The sequence below is a fragment of the Neoarius graeffei genome, chromosome 3 (genome assembly GCF_027579695.1).
Source record: "Neoarius graeffei isolate fNeoGra1 chromosome 3, fNeoGra1.pri, whole genome shotgun sequence".
In the NCBI taxonomy this organism is placed as follows: domain Eukaryota; kingdom Metazoa; phylum Chordata; class Actinopteri; order Siluriformes; family Ariidae; genus Neoarius; species Neoarius graeffei.
This window is the reverse complement of record NC_083571.1, coordinates 59,581,831-59,595,640: the sequence shown is the minus strand read 5'-3', so window position 1 is coordinate 59,595,640 and position 13,810 is coordinate 59,581,831. Positions and strand designations below refer to the sequence as shown.

Sequence of the window (13,810 nt, the reverse complement as noted above, 5' to 3'; positions counted from 1 at the left end):
AAAGGGTTAATTTGCCTACACTGACTGCAGGGAAGTGGACTGATTTGCTGATCGACTGAGCAGAACTGCAGTGACCCTGGATCCAAACAATCGATGGCACAGTGTTCCAAACAAGCTTACACTAAAGCCACTCATTCCAAGTCTCGAGTAATCAATGGTGGAGAGTGAGCAGTAGATCTGGAGATAACACTTCCACACACTATCAGAACAAAGCGGTCGATGTGAAAAGGCACGGAAAAAAGATCAGGAACTGAGCATTATGTCTTCTTAATTTATTTTTCTCCAAGTGCCTCATTACCTCCTTATTATCTCTTGTACTGTATAGTCAGATGTACGCTTGACTATTTTGACTTTTTTTTTTTTTGGTCTGAGGAGTAAAGTTAATGAGGTGCATTTGTCACTTTTTTCCTGTTCTTAATGAGACAATCGTAGCATTTCCCTCATTTTTTCAAGGAAAGGATAAAAAAAAAGGCATCGAGAAAGTTTGCTCGTCTCTCTCAGTGGCCTCTTCACTGAAACCCCAGAGAGTTTTGTGTTTATCCTCACACGAGCTAATTATGCAAGCACTGCTGTTTACCCACTAGATCAAAAAGGTCCGTTCCCTTTCTTGCAGTTTGATCTAAAAATGACTGCTTTCAATCTGAGCGCCAACAAAGAGTGCTGTCTTCAAGCTCCACCCATTTAGCACGCTAATTAATTAGCTTGTGTGATTAGATTCATGATTTGCAGGCAAAAAAACGTACACGTCCGTCCGGAGTTACGGAGGCGCGTGCGTGGAAGAAAAAAAGCTCCATCAGCATTTTGTTATTACGAAAAATGTATCTTGTGGTTAATCTTGCTATTCCTGTGCTTCCTTTTAAGAGGTAGGTTTATTGTGTTGTCGTTAATATATCTATACATCAGTCCAACAATTAAATGAGTTGTCGAAGAGCATATGGTACTTGATCTGTGCTGTTCTAAATTTAAAGCTTCCCCCGGTGATTAAAACTTTTGCTGTGTTTGGAGAGGAGAGTCTGTTTCACACCACACTGCCTCCACTCTTCACAGCAGGAGTGTGTGCTGGATATCTACCAGCTTTCTCAGGTGCCGAGTGCTTCAAAGACACACACACACGCATGCATGTGCACTCACATAACACAAATCTGACACCATTCTGTCAAAAGCTGTCAACACAGCGCTTGCCGCGCCCAGCACGAGTGAGAAAGAAGCAGCGTCTCAGTTTCTGCTGTGCGTTGTTGCTGAGAACAGCTGGCTGCGTGTCACACGCACGCCTGAAAACATGCCGATAATTAGCACGAGCCGTTCCAGTCTGGACACGGAAACGGAACAGGTAAAGAGAGAGACGGAGACAGAGGGTGCAAGCCAAGGAGGAGAGAGGCAGAAAAGGTTGGAAGTAAATGGTGAGAAAGACCGAGAGAGAAAAAAAGGGAGGGGGGCCTCTGAGAAAAATGTCACAGAATAAAAGGTGGAAATAAGCAACTCAGAGGTGGAGCAAACTGATATAGAAACGCAGTCGGACAAAGCGAGAGAGACAAGGAGTAAAGGAGAAGAAAGAAACTGGGGAGAAGTGGAGATAAAAAGAGACAGGGAAAAGGTGAAGGTTATGGAGAGAGAGAGCGAGAGAGATGTAAAATTATTTTTAAATAAGTAAATAAGTATATGTAAGGGGGCGGCATGGTGGTGTAGTGGTTTGCACTGTCGCCTCACAGCAAGAAGGTCCTGGGTTCGAGCCCCATGGCTGGCGAGGGCCTTTCTGTGCGGAGTTTGCATGTTCTCCCCGTGTCCGCGTGGGTTTCCTCCGGGTGCTCCGGTTTCCCCCACAGTCCAAAGACATGCAGGTTAGGTTAACTGGTGACTCTAAATTGAGCGTAGGTGTGAATGTGAGTGTGAATGGTTGTCTGTGTCTATGTGTCAGCCCTGTGATGACCTGGTGACTTGTCCAGGGTGTACCCCGTCTTTCGCCCGTAGTCAGCTGGGATAGGCTCCAGCTTGCCTGCGACCCTGTAGAAGGATAAAGTGGCTAGAGATAATGAGATGAGATGAGTATATGTAAGAAACTGCATCACACATATGTTATTCATGTTCTACTTTCACTACAAACTTTAAATGGTGTATTTTCTTTGAAACAGAACTGAAGAATTGAAAATGGTCTGTGTTTAAATTAAACTTTTAATGATGCACCCAACTGAGTCAAAAGGGCTGCTTACTATTAAAATCTTAGTGCGTGAAAATCTGGATTCTAATCATCACACGTGATCTCAAGCATATGTTCAACATTCTGAGTGTGATGGAATATGAGGAGTGCGTCTGGGACATGTGGAGTGTGTATAAGACTAGAAGAGCCTGTCTGAGACATGAGGAGTGTGTATGGGACATGAGGAGTGTGTATGAGACATGAGGAGTGTGTACGAGATATGAGGAATGTGTATGAGAGTTGAGGATTTTCTATGAGACATGAGTGTGTATGGGACATGAGGAGTGTGCATGAGACATGAGGAATGTGTCTGAGACATGAGGAGTGTGTATGGGACATGAGGAGTGTGTATGAGACATGAAGAGTGTGTACGAGATATGAGGAATGCGTATGAGAGTTGAGGAGTTTCTATGAGACATGAGGAGTGTGTATAAGACTTGAGGAGTGTGTATGAGACATGAGGAGCATGTCTGAGACATGAGGAGTGTGTATGAGACATGAGGCGTGTGTACGAGATATGAGGAATGTGTATGAGAATTGAGAAGTTTCTATGAGACATGAGGAGTGTGTATAAGACTTGAGGAGTGTGTCTGAGACATAAGGAGTGTGCATGAGACATGAGGAGTGTGTACGAGACATGAAGAGTATGTACGAGACATGAAGAGTATGTACGAGATATGAAGAGTATGTACGAGATATGAGGAATGTGTATGAGAGTTGAGTTTCTATGAGACATGAGGAGTGTGTATAAGACTTGAGGAGTGTGTACGTGACTTGAGGAGTGTGAATAAGACATGAGGAGTGTGTATGAGACTTGAGGAGTGTGAATAAGACATGAGGAGTGTGTATGAGACTTGAGGAGTGTGTACGAGACAGGAGGAATGTGTATGAGACATGAGGAGTGTGTATGGGACTTGGAGTGTGTATGAGAAATGAGGAGTGTGGACGAGACATGAGGAGTTTGTATGGGACTTGAGGAATGTGTATGGGACTTGTGGAGTGTGTATGAGACATGAGGAATGTGAACGAGGCATGAGGAGTGTGTATAAGACTTGAGGAGTGTGTCTGAGACATGAGGAGTGTGTATGAGACATGAGGACTGTGTATGAGACTTGAGGACTTTGGACGAGACGTGAGGACTGTGGATGAGACTTGAGGAATGTGGACGAGACATGAGGCATGTGTATGGGACATGAGGAGTGTGTATGGGACATGAGAAATGTGGAAGAGGCATGAGGAGTGTGGACGAGACTTGAGGAGTGTGTATGAGACATGAGGACAGTGTATGAGACTTGAGGAATGTGGACAAGACATGAGGAGTATTTATCGGACTTGAGGAGCGTGTCTGAGACGTGAAGAGTGTGTATTAGACATGAGGAGTGTATATGAGACTTGAGGAATGTGTATGAGACATGAAGACTGTGTATGAGACTTGAGAAATGTGGACAAGACATGAGGAGTGTGGATGAGACATGCGGAGTGTGGACAACACATGAGGAGTGTGTATGAGACAAGAGGAATGTGGACAAGACATGAGGAGCGTGTATGAGACATGAGGAATGTGGACGAGGCATGAGGAGTGTGTATGAGACTTGAGAAGATAGATAGAATGGCTTTATTATCGCTGCTCAAATGTACAATGAAATTTAGTTCATTATAGGAGAGCAAAGCCGCTGTGTACATATGCGCCGCTACTCTTGGGCACTTCAGCCCAAGGCTGCCCCGTGTTAACCTAACCTGCATGTCTTTGGACTGTGGGGGAAACCAGAGCACCCAGAGGAAACCCACACAGACACGAGGAGAACATGCAAACTCCGCACAGAAAGGCCCCCGTCGGCCACTGGGCTCGAACCCAGGACCTTCTTGCTGGAGCGACAGGGCTAACACCACCGTGCCACCCGTTTTTTTTTTTTAATAAGATGATGAGAAGCGTGTATGAGACTTAAGAAGTGTGTATGGGACTTGTGGAACGTGTATGAGACATGATGAGCATGATGGGAAAGAGAGAGAGAGAGAAATTGAAGAAAAAAATGAAGAAAATATACAATACGTTAGTGTGAGTTCAATGTAAAGAAGCCAAACAGATCAAGTGAGGCGGAGAGAGAGAGAAAAGGAGGAAAACGCATTAGGTAAAGGAGGCGAAATTGAATAAAGGAAATAAAGGAAGACGAGGTGTCTGGCTAAAGGCCTTTTTAAGAAACCCGAGCCTCGCGTCACTGCGTTCCTGCACTCTCGCTGCTGAAAATGATAGCATTGATCATGTATTATAAAACTATTTCCTGCCTCAGCATACGCGGCGTTCAGGTCTATAAAGGGCTAGCAGAGAGTATCACCTTCCGTCTTACAATCCCTCAGGAGCGCCCTTTCATCCTTCCATCTCGCCATTCATCCATCTAGTGTTTCAATTAGACCACGATTCCTGTTAGGTCACAGTAGGAGGCGCTGAATCTTGCCACGTTTTATTAGTTTTCATTTCATCTCTTCTCTTCTCATCTCATCTCAGTGCTTGTATACGGAAAGGGGTAAAAATAAAAGCTAAAATCCCTGAGCAGATGGGAATTAAAGGTCTTCCTAGCGTCAGCTGAGCTTGTGAGGAGAGGGAACTGAGTTCCCCTGACATCCTACTTTCAGAAGAACCCTGAAGAACCACGTACAAGTTACACCATGAATCATTCTTTCCTTTATGCCTTTACGCTTCACATTTCCTTATATACAGTATCTTGTCAGGTTAGCTCATGGCTACCTCTTCCGTCTTGAAGACTTGCGCATAGACGTATTCAAACACATGCCTTGTATGAATATTGGCTATGGAGATAACCGGGAGCGCACTAGCAGGAACTACATCATCGTTTTGGCAAACCCACTGCACCTTCCTTTTTTTTAAATTTTATTTTTAATACAAGGAGCACTCCACTCTATTTCCAGATTCTCCAAAACCCCTGCAGGTTTCTCAGAATAGAAAAAAAAAAGCAACCTGGCTGAGTAAAATAATGTAGAGTGTATTTGAGATTTATTATATAAACCATCTTGTCATGATATAAATCTTATTTGTGTGTGTGGGTGTGTATGATTTATGAGCAAGGGGAAGCAGAAGAGCTTTTTTAGGTCATGTAAATGCATCTCTCTCTCTCTCTCTCTCTCTCTCTCTCACACACACACACACACACACACACACACACACACACACACCTCTCACACATTAATTTTGGAGTCCTGGGAGAAACTCCTTGCTGCTCTTAAGTGGGCTAGACTGCAGGGGCGGAAAATAAAGCAATAGTCATAAATCTAAAGCACACGCAGAGAAAGAGAGGCACAAACCAAAAAGAAGAACCAATAAGTAGAAAAAAAGGGAGGAAAAATAGGATGGATAGAGAAAACCGAAAAGTGCCAAAGAAGAAGAAGAGGAAGAAGAAGTGTAGTGGAGGTTTGAGTGAGTGGTTGAAAGATGAGATCAGTCCAGAATGGGATGACATAAGCGGGAAAGATCTTGCCAAGGTTTGTTTGTTGCAGTTCCTAAATGAACCACTAGTCTGGGCTATTGATCCAATAATGTGGAACTCCATTAGTGACCTAGATATCGAATGATATGACATACCTGCACGCACAATATTGTGCCGTCGGGGATCTAGACGCACACATGGGCAAAAACGGAAAAGCCCAAACTGGTTTTTTGTTTGTTTATTACTTGAACAAACACATCTACACACGTCCTCATGCTCGTCTTATTGACCCAAGAGGTGTGAAGTCAATATATGTGCTGTAGGCAGTAATTAAAGGAAGACAGTTCACTTGTACCTGCTTAGCTGAAGCTAAAGGATTTGTAGTGTGTAAATTAAACTCGGTTCCTGTTCCTTGGTTAAGTGGTTACAGATTGCATCAGTGGGTTAATGAAGAGTGGTGGAGTCACACAGGGTCCTTAGGAAGCAATATGTAGTGAGAAAACATGTGCTGTTAAAAGAAAATACTCATGTGATGCACCCCAGATATATTTACACGCCAAAGAGTACGAATCAACACCTTCTGGCCAATCAGAATCAAGAATTTAAAAAACACAGTTACATAATATACTATACATTATCCAACAACATTGTTGAATTCTCGAATCTGATTGGTCCGACAATAGTCATGACAGTAAGATAAAATTTCGCGATATTAATGCACTGACTTCTCATATCTTATCGTTTCTGTAGTACAGTAACAGCTTTCACAAGGACTTGTACGGCAATTCCCAGTAACAGCAGTCTGTAAAAGTCGGAGGATTATTTTTTATTTATTTATTTGTATTATTTCAGACACACACAAAAAAAAGACTTCAGGACAGAGGTTTGTTTGTTTTTTTTCTTATTAATTTCAAGATAGAAAAAAGAGGTTGATGAGGGAATGACTGTTTCCAGCTTCTATGATGTACATAAGCGATAATAGAAACTAACTTGTTTTGTAGTTGGACTCAAACATTTAACGTAACTTCAAACAAATAAAAAGTATGAGGCTGTTGGGAAATTGCTGCGTTATACACGGTTAGAAATAGTAGGAGTCCATTTCTGTCCCCCAAGGTACAATCTACACTCATGTATCCCCCAGGGTTTATTATTGGACCTCAAGGTAACTATGTGTTCCTTTTTAGGGCTATAAAGGTACATATATTTTCCCAAACTGTATACTGTATAAAGGGTCCAAATAAGTACCTTAGAGGGTCCTGCCCCAGTGACAAGCCATTGTACCCCTAAAGGTACAATAATGTACTTTATTTTCTGAGCGTGTACAAGGAATAAAACATTGCAAAATGTCCTGTTACAGGGAAACGTTCAACTTCCATAACTTCCAAAACACCGTTTGTCACTAGGCTGCACCCCACCATTTCAACACCCGACAATACGTAACATCCGATATACACAAATAAAGTATATATCCACAACATCAAGGTGTTCTTTAATGATTTGGCTTAAAATAAGTTGATAAAACATACAGGTTCTACAGTTATTGGAACTCCGAGGCCAAACATATTTTAAAACATCGACACTAATTTGTTCCAGGAATCGCATCTGGAATAGCATATTTATTCCAAGTTAACATGTTGTAAAATGTCCAGAACAGAGTATTCAAATAGAAGTGCACTTAGTAGAGTGTACCGGTATACCTCCGCCAAGCCGACTGTTCGGATTTGCATCAAAATCTAATCAATTGTTCCTTGGCCCATGGCTCACCCTTCCACCAAATTTCATCAAAATCCGTTCATTAGTTTTTGAGTTATGTTGGGAGTAGTAAAAAAATAAATAAATAAATAAATAAATAAATAAAAATAAAATCCTGGCTCTGTGTACATATCAAGATCCTGGATCTAGAAAACACATCTGAATTTGCATCAAAATCTAATCAATTGTTCCTTGGCCCATGGCTCGCTCTTCCACCAAATTTCATCAAAATCCGTTCATTACTTTTAGACAGACAGCAGAACAGAACAGAACAGACAATGAGAACAGACAAAAAAAATCTTGGATCCGCTTATATATCTAGATCCTGGATCCGTATACATATCTGGATTTGCTTCAAAATGGAATCAATTGTTCTTTGGCCCATGGCCCACCTTTCCACCAAATTTCATCAAAATCTGTTCAATACTTTGAGTTACGCTGGGAACAGACAAACAAACAAATGGAGGTGAAAACATAACTTCCTACAACAAAGCTGGTGGAGGTAAGAATCAAGTACTTGACAGGAGCTTATGGTAATGTAATATAAATTTGAACAATGGTTTATTTATTTATTTATTTATTTATTTATTTATCATTGATTTTGATAAGAAGAATGCTTGTAAATATATCCCAGAACTCTAAGAGTGAATGATTTCTATACCTGTTGTGGGTAAATTGTTCATTTATACAGAAGTGTTATAGTGTTTTAGACTATTGGGAAATGAATCCTCTTCTTCTTCTTCTTCTTCTTCTTCTTCTCACATTTGGGAAGTGAATTACAAAGCTGTAACATTTCGGATAAAATCTCAATATCTGACAATATCAGGAGTTGAAAACGTGTGCTTCTCATCGAATGTGAATTGGAGATGAATGACTGAAAACATTTTAAGATAATGTACTCTCAAACTAAATGTACTTTTAAGCTGGTGAGTACTAGAACTGCGTTGTTCCGGACAGAGGTCAATAGTTTATCACAAAGTACTGTCTTCATGAGGTATCCCTGTGTATAGACAAAGCCAGTGGTATTAATTAACAGCAGCGTAAAAAAAATAATAATACTGGCACATGAGTCCATCCACACATTCATCCAAGAAGAGTCAGAAGGGAAACTGGCAGCCATCTAGTGTGTGCATGAGAGAGAGAGAGAGAGAGAGAGAGAGAGAGAGAGAGAAAGAAATGCTCTTCTTCGTGTGAGAAGTGTTTATGTTCTTATTAAATATTCCATTTTGACAGCCTAATGTATTCCGCTATTGGCTCTATGGTGCTTTCTTCGGCTCGCTCTATATTAGTCCCCGAACGCATGGTTTTATTGCCGTATTCAGAAGTAGGACACAATTTAAATACCCACCCGCTCAGTCACTCTGTCTGAAAGTGTGTGTGTGTGTGTGTGTGTGTGTGTGTGTGTGTGTGTGTCTGTAAGTCAAGCCAGTTTTACTAGTAGAGCACTTTTTTCAATTGACGTTGCAGAAATTCAGCTCAGCACCACTAATGAGGAGGAGGATGGTGACAGTATGAAGGATAAACTCCCCGATGATGGAACAATCAGTGAGGTGAGAACACACACACACACACACACGTGAAAAAAGAGACACTAGGACACTGAACCTCCTTAATTAGTCAGAAAGCACTCATTCCAACTCCAGTAAATGCTACGACCTTAATTATAATGTTAAAAAATGCAGATCAGAAACAATTTTTGTTGTTGTTGTTTTTAAGTTGCAGTATGTCTGATCCTTGACTGTTGTTAAGTCCTCATTTTTTTATTGCATTTAGCATTTCAATATTAAAAAGCTCTGTTTTCTGGATGAGTACGTTTGAAAGTAAGGTCAGCGTTTTCGATTTGAAATGCGGATCATGGCAACAATCACGACAACAGCTGAAGGCTTTACAGAGACACAAAGTTGTTTAATATCGCTGTGCATGAACTGTCTAAACATTTTATAGTTCGACTTGGAATGCGGGGCGGCACGGTGGTGTAGTGGTTAGCACTGTCACCTCACAGCAAGAAGGTCCGGGTTCGAGCCCCGTGGCCGGCGAGGGCCTTTCTGTGCGGAGTTTGCATGTTCTCCCCGTGTCCGCGTGGGTTTCCTCCGGGTGCTCCGGTTTCCCCCACAGTCCAAAGACATGCAGGTTAGGTTAACTGGTGACTCTAAATTGACTGTAGGTGTGAATGTGAGTGTGAATGGTTGTCTGTGTCTATGTGTCAGCCCTGTGATGACCTGGCGACTTGTCCAGGGTGTACCCCGCCTTTCGCCCGTAGTCAGCTGGGATAGGCTCCAGCTTGCCTGCGACCCTGTAGAACAGGATAAAGCAGCTAGAGATAATGAGATGAGATGAGATGAGATGAGATGAGATGAGATGAGATGAGATGAGATGAGATGAGACGAGACTTGGAATGCAGATGGACAGGGATGCTTTGTCCCTGGTGTGCCATCTAGTGGATGTCACTTTTAATCCTCCAGATGTACATTGAACACTGAGGTGAGTGTGAACAATGCTGCTTGCAGATGTGTGCATAGAATCATGGGTCAAGTATTGAGAAATTGTTGCAGCAGTGTGTGTGTGTGTTTGCAGTGTTATTCAAATTAGTGTTTTGTATGCTCAAATAAAATAAAATTATAAATAAAACACACCATGGCTTGAGTCGAGTTGAGTCGAGTCTGTCTCTCTCTCTCTCTCTCTTATACACCCACCCACACATGACTCACTAACACAAATACTCAAAGGCACAAACAGATTCAAAAACAATGAATGGTCATTACACAGGAAATGTTAGTGAATGGCACCAGAGTGTGAACTGAACACAATGACGAAGCCTTGTTTCTCAGACCTGTGACAAAATAACAGAATCACACACATGAGCCCAAATGCTTCTTCAAATATTTCTCCAAAAGCATTTTTATGATTGCAATTACAGGCATAACGCAGTTTTATATCTCAGATGTCCATCCATTATCCATAACCGCTTATCCTGTGCAGGGTCACGGGCAAACTGGAGCCTATCCCAGCTGACTACGGGCGAAAGGCGGGGTACACCCTGGACAAGTCGCCAGGTCATCACAGGGCTGACACATAGACACAGACAACCATTCACACTCACATTCACACCTACGGTCAATTTAGAGTCACCAGTTAACCTAACCTGCATGTCTTTGGACTGTGGGGGAAACCGGAGCACTCGGAGGAAACCCACGCGGACACGGGGAGAACATGCAAACTCCACACAGAAAGGCCCTCGCTGGCCACGGGGCTCGAACCCGGACCTTCTTGCTGTGAGGCGACAGCGCTAACCACTACACCACCGTGCCGCCCTATCGCAGATGTTCCCAGTGAAACTGTAGTAACTTAATATGAAATTATGTTCCATACGACTTGAAACTCGGTCAGAAATCCTAGCTTACTTTCTTTAAAATACATACACATAAATAGATTTCCATATATGGGCTCAAAGATCCACCCATAATATCACCAATGCTCTTTAAGACATGTTAACTCAGAGCCATTCACCAAATTACTACTTCTATTACAGCTAGGGTAGGCAACGGTGGAGAAACTGGCAAGACTAAGCTTGATTTTGAAAGCATCCAAATGAAAAATCCCATCCTCTTAATCCAGGCCTCTGTCCAAAGGCACTCCTCCAAAACACGCACTGCCTGACTACTGCTGGGAGATGAGGAAAGTAACAAATTCCCCTCAAAAAAACAAGACAAATCAGATAATTACCTGTCCAACAGAATTTCAGCAGCCGTCTGGCTCTTCAGCTGGCCTCTCTGAATCATTATATATTTGAATCACTGACTCAAAGGCTTTATTGTCACATATACTTCAACATCATGAGGCAACACTATGCAGTGAATTCATGTCAACCTTTTTTTTTTTTGGGGGGGGGGGGGGCTTTTTGCACCTTTAATTGGATAGGACAGTGTAGAGACAGGCAATGAGCAGTAGAGAGAGACGGGGAGGGATCGGGAAATGACCTCGGGTCAGAATTGAACCCGGGTCCCCGGATTTATGGTATGGCGCCTTATCCACCTGAGCCACGACACCCCCTCATGTCATCCTTTTATTACTAAAAATCCACATTTTGAGAATACGCCATGTGCGTTTTGGCTGCCGCTTGTGGTGTAGCTCCAGACCCAGTTTTGGCGTTGGTTCCCTTCAGGTCTTGGTGCGCCGTGGGTGATGCCTGTGCTCATCGCTATGGACTGCAGTGAGCTTGTTGCTCATTTTAACACTGGGGTTGTCCAGCACTCTGTGCGGCAGTGCTTTTGTGCTTGGCGTGGTGTTCCAAGCGATGTTGCTTGGTGGTGTCGCGACGGCTGTGCAGGTGGTTTGGGACATACCAGCGCTCTGTGTGGTGGCGCTTCTGTGGTCGCTTTGTGGATCCATGGCGCAGTGTTCCCAGTGATGTTGCCCGGCGGCGGCATGGTGGCTGTCCAGGTGGTGTGGGATTTATCTTCGTGCGCCTGGTGGGACTGTGTTAGCTACGCCATTGGAATTACATCCTGACCCTCTTTTGGTGGACTCTTTTTTTCCCCCCTCAATTGTAAAGCGACCTTGGATGTGAGAAAGGCACTATATAAATTGAACTGATTATTATTATCATTATATCATTTTTCCTTGTTTTCCCTCTTGTACTAGGGATATAAGATGCTCCATATTCAAAGAATGCCCTGCTACGAATGATGAAACACAACAACTCCAAGTTATTCTCAACTATTTTGCGCTTTGATTACCTAGCACGACAGTGTATTCAGAGATGATCATCGACAGGTTCGTTCTTTTATGCACTTTTCTTGCCCTTTCCTCACAACACATCCTGGATCTCTCTCATCCTCACTTCCTCCCTCTTCCAATCTTCTTTTCATTCGGTTCTCTTTCACGCCAACTTTCTTTCCTTCTCCCTCTCTCTTTCTTCTACTTTGCCTATTGTATATCTAAGTCGTGAACCTGACCTGGTTAATGTCAGTTGTTTCACAGAAATGTGACACATAAAGAAGACAGAACAGACAAATGCAATTTATTCAAAGTGATTGAATTAAATTTGAAAATGATTCAAATAGTTTTGATGAATGGAATATGTCGTATGCTGTCATGAAGCACGCAGCACGTAGGTCTTTTTCTTTCTTTCTTACTTTCTTGCTATTATTAAGTCATGTGTAAACATTGACAATTTCAAGAAAAAACTGAAAACCTTCCTATTTAAATCAGTTTACGCTTCTGAGATTCTGACTTGTTGACTGAATTTTAATGGTTTTTCTAATTTATTTTTTATTCTGGATTTATTTTACACTTGAAATATAATTACTGTTTGTTTGCATTTCTTTGAACTGTGAAGCACTATAGAGTCTACAAATAAAGCACTATATAAATATAATAAATTAATAATAATAATAATCTCATCTCATTATCTCTAGCCACTTTATCCTGTTCTACAGGGTCGCAGGCAAGCTGGAGCCTATCCCAGCTGACTACGGGTAAAAGGCGGGGTACACCCTGGACAAGTCGCCAGGTCATCACAGGGCTGACACATAGACACAGACAACCATTCACACTCACATTCACACCTACGGTCAATTTAGAGTCACCAGTTAACCTAACCTGCATGTCTGTGGACTGTGGGGGAAACCGGAGCACCCGGAGGAAACCCACGCGGACACGGGGAGAACATGCAAACTCCACACAGAAAGGCCCTCGCCGGCCCCGGGGCTCGAACCCGGACCTTCTTGCTGTGAGGCGACAGCGCTAACCACTACACCACCGTGCCGCCCGGAGCATTGGATGTTGGTCAAAAAAAATATTTATTTGGCAGTTAAAAGGAGTTCTTGGCTGTTCAAAGTTAGAGAAGCCCTGTTCTGTGCGATATTCCCGAATACTTTCATGACCTTCAGAGAAAAATGAAAGTTGAAAATGGCAGAGCGCTCTCTCTCTCTCTCTCTCATGCACACCCATACACACGCATGCACGCGCCATCGTCTGCTTTTGACATGTATTGTTGACCAAATAATATGCATTGAAATGAAGTGCTCTTTAAAGCTTGCTGGAGGGCCGACGGTTCTGTCATTTCGCAAGGACTTTGTGTGTGTGTGTGTGTGTGTGTTCCATATGGAATATAGGACTATTTTTAAACTGGAAGGACATTAAGCTGGTCCACAAGAGGAAAAGTAAAATTAAATTTAAAAATAAATAAATAAACAAATAAATAAATAAAGAGGATGAGATCATATATTGACTATCATAGCTCTAGGAGTAGTGTGTGTGTGTGTGTGTGTGAAGTGTTTGAGGGCCTGTCAAACCCAATTGTGGTCTAACCACAGATGAGACTCAAGATGCTCCAGTAACAAATCTATTTTTTTTTCTTCCCGTAACAAAATTATACCTACATTTAAAAAAAATAAAAAATAATAATCTTACAGGAGTCTCA

At 42.3% G+C, this 13,810-nt stretch overlaps 1 long non-coding RNA gene across 1 annotated transcript; it reads left to right on the top strand.

The window, feature by feature from the left end:
• Positions 1 to 1,242: 1,242 nt before the first annotated feature.
• Positions 1,243 to 12,153, top strand: LOC132882842 (uncharacterized). Its single transcript, XR_009654246.1, has 3 exons — positions 1,243 to 1,330; positions 8,854 to 8,936; positions 12,028 to 12,153. It is a non-coding gene; the product is annotated as an uncharacterized LOC132882842 (long non-coding RNA).
• The last annotated feature ends 1,657 nt before the right edge of the window (positions 12,154 to 13,810 follow it).